The sequence below is a fragment of the Myotis brandtii genome, unplaced genomic scaffold, assembly GCF_000412655.1.
Source record: "Myotis brandtii unplaced genomic scaffold, ASM41265v1 scaffold263, whole genome shotgun sequence".
NCBI lineage: Eukaryota > Metazoa > Chordata > Mammalia > Chiroptera > Vespertilionidae > Myotis > Myotis brandtii.
This window is the reverse complement of record NW_005360011.1, coordinates 618819-622316: the sequence shown is the minus strand read 5'-3', so window position 1 is coordinate 622316 and position 3498 is coordinate 618819. Positions and strand designations below refer to the sequence as shown.

General features: G+C 36.9%; 1 pseudogene; it reads left to right on the top strand.

Annotated features, from left to right (window-relative positions):
* Positions 1–2162: 2162 nt before the first annotated feature.
* LOC106726408 lies at positions 2163–3142 on the top strand (annotated as a pseudogene).
* Positions 3143–3498: the final 356 nt, after the last annotated feature.

The window sequence follows — 3498 nt, the reverse complement described above, 5'->3', positions numbered from 1 at the left end:
GTTCCATCGGGTCACTAGGTGAGATCTAGTTTCTCATGTCAGTCAAGCACTCTCCTTGCCAAGCAGATTACTGGACATAGGACTTTTATACCATTTTTAATACTTATTATGACTCTAGGAGAAAGTTATTACATTTTAATTTTCTTACCAGCCAAAATTTCTTAAAATTCCTGATAGCTGTTCAGTTGACTCCTTTTTATTTTACAAGTTTATAATTATGTTATGTACAACTAATAATTTTATCTTTACATCTCAAAATTTACATGTCATGTTCTGATTCCATGTCTAATTGCATTGGCTGACTTTTTTTGAAAGATAAATAACAATAATAAGGGTAGGTATTTTTTGTCTGGCATTTAAAGAAATACTTTTATAGCTTCACCATAGAACATAAAACTGTTTTTGGGTTTGAAACAATGTCCATTTTGCTGTACTTTGTAATAAAAAATAGAAACAGATGTTGGATTTTCTATAATGATTCATTTGATCGTCTGAGTTAATGTTTTTCTTTTCCTACAGATATAATAAAGTATACTAATGTGTTTGAAAACACTGTTCCATTCCTGGAATAAGCCTTAATTTGTGAAGACAGATAAATTTTTAAAATACTGATGAATTCATTCTAGTAATATTTTATTTAGGAATTTCATATTTACACTTAAAAGTGATATGGGTCTATGTTTGCCAAGGATGAAGAGATTGCAAAAATCAGCAGGCTAAGATGGCAAACAGCGTAACCCAGGGTGGATGAGGGTGACACTGAGGAGCCCCTAGAGGTGGTCCCTGAGGGGTTAACTACACAATTGTTAAAACCCGAAAAAGAATGCATAGCTGAAGAACAGTCCAGGGAAAAGGAAACTGCGTGAAATGAAAAAATCGGAGGAATCTGCAAGAAAACTCAGTGAAGGGCACAGCAGATGCTCTCGCAGATCTCAACAAGCCCCTTCAAGTTTAAAAACATGGACCCAACACCGAAAGGTTTTCATTAATAGAGAGGAATGCTCACGGTGCATTATCTGCTTATAAGAAAATCTATGATTTAAAAAAATAAAAAAGCAAGCCATCATGAAAATATTCCTGAAAGGAGTGGCACCTCCAGGCAGGCCCTTCGAGAGGCGTTTGGGAAGAGGCACTGTCACCATAGATACATGCATGTCACTGCCCCTGAAGACCTGCTAGTGGAGCAAGATGTGGAGGTGGAAGAAGTGGTACTGATGCTCTGACCTGTGTGTGTAGACCTAGGCATATTTGTGTCTTAGTTTTTAACAAAAATGTTTAACAGGTTAGGAAATTTTTAATTAAAAAGAGAAAAATATTATTAAGTAAAGATATGAAAAAGAAAAAAAGTTGTACAGCAGTACAATGTGTATTTTAAGCTCAGTGTTAGTACAAAGGCATCAAAACATTAAAGGAATTAAAAAGTTTGTAAAGTATAAAAGTTATAGTAAGCTAAGTTTAATTTGTTATTGAAGAAAGAAAAAAATTTTTGCCCTGAACAGTGGTTAGAGTGTTGGCCCTTGCACCACACCAAATAGTTCGAGGGTTCAATTCCCAGTCAAGGGCCTGTACCTGGGTTGCAGGTTTGATCCCCAGCCCTACCTGGGCCATGTGTGGGAGGCAACCAATTGATGTCTCTCTCTCTCACATTGATGTTTCTCTGTTTCTCCCTCCCTCTTTCCCTTTCACTCTCTCTAAAAATCAATGGAAAATCCTCAGGTGGTGAGGATTAACAAAAAAAAGAAAGAAAGAAAGTGTACAACTCTTATAAAGTCTACACTAGTGTATGGTAACATCCTAGCCTTCACATCCACTCACCACTCATTGACTTACAGCCACTTCCAGTCCTGTGAGCTCTATTCATGGTAAGTACCTTATACAGGTGTACCATTTTTTTTTATCTTTTTACTATATCATTTTCTATGTTTAGATATGTTGATACACAAATAGTTACCGTTGTGTTACAATTGCCAACAATACTCAGTACAGTAACATGCTATACAGGTTTGTAGCCTAGAAGTAATCAGCTACATAGACCATACAGCCTAGGCATGTAGTAGCCTATATCATCTAGGTTAGTGTAAGTGCCCTCTATGAGGTTCACACAATGATGACATTGCCTAATATTGCCTTTCTCAGAACGTATCCCCATCATTAAGTGACCCATGACTATATTGGAAGAAGATCCATCTAGGACTTTCATAGCTAGAGAGAAGTCAGTGCCCGGCTTCAAAGCTTCAAAGAACAGGCTGACTCTCTTGCTAGGGGCTAATGCAGCTGTGACTTTAAGTTAAAGCTAATGCTCAAGAAAAGAATGATGCTAACTCTCCTCTGCCCGTGCTCCATAAATGGAACAACAAAGCCTGGATGACAGCACATCTGTTACAACATCACCTGCTGAATATGTTAAGCCCACCATTGAAACCTACTGGGCAGAAACAAAACAAAAGGTTCCTTTCAAAATGCCACTGCTCACTGACAGTGCACCTTGCCACTCAAGAGCTCTGACGGAGATATATAAAGGCATGTTTCCATGCCTGCTAACACAACATCTGTCCTGCAGCCCAGGATCCAGGAGTAACTTCTACTTTCAAGTCTTAGTATTTAAGAAATACATTTTGTGAGATTATTGCTGCCAAAGATAATGGTTTCTCTGATGAACTTGGGCAAAGTGAATTAAAAACCTTATGGGAAAAATTCACCATTGTAGATGCCATTAGGAACATTTGTGATTCATGGGAAGAGATCAAAATATCAGCATCAACAGGAGTTTGGAAGAAGTGGATTCCAATACTCATGGGTGACTTTGAGGGATTCAAGACATCAGTGGAAGAAGTAACTGTAGATGTGGTGGAAATAATAAGAGAACTAAAATTAGAAGTGGAACTTGCAAATGTGACTGAACTGCTGCAATCTCGTTATAAAACTCTTAACAAATGAAATCTGCTTTTTAGGGATGAGCAAAGAAAGTGACTTCTTGAGATGGACTCTCCTCCTGGTGAAGATTATTGAAATGACAACAAAGAATTTAGAATATTACATAATCTGAGTTGATGACGCAGAGGTAGAGTTTGAGAAAATTGTCTCCAATGTTGGAAGTTCTACTGTGGATTAAATGTTATCAAACAGCATCTTACGCTCATAGAAATGGTTTGCAAAAGAAAGAGTCAGTCAATGCCACACATTTTAATGCTGTCTTAAGAAATTGCCACCCAAACCTTTAGCAACCACCACCCTAATCAGTCAGTAATCATCAACATTGAGGCAAGACCTTCCACCAGCAAAAATTATGACTTGCCGAAGGCTCAGATAATGGCTATCATTTTTAGCAATAAAGTATTTTTAATTAAGGTATGTACATTGTTTTTAGATATAGTGCTATTATATATACTTAATAGACTATAACATAGTGTAAAAAATATTTAACCAAAAAAAATTGTGTGACTTGTTTTATGGCAATACTGGCTTTATTGTGGTGGTCTGTAACCAAACCCACAATAT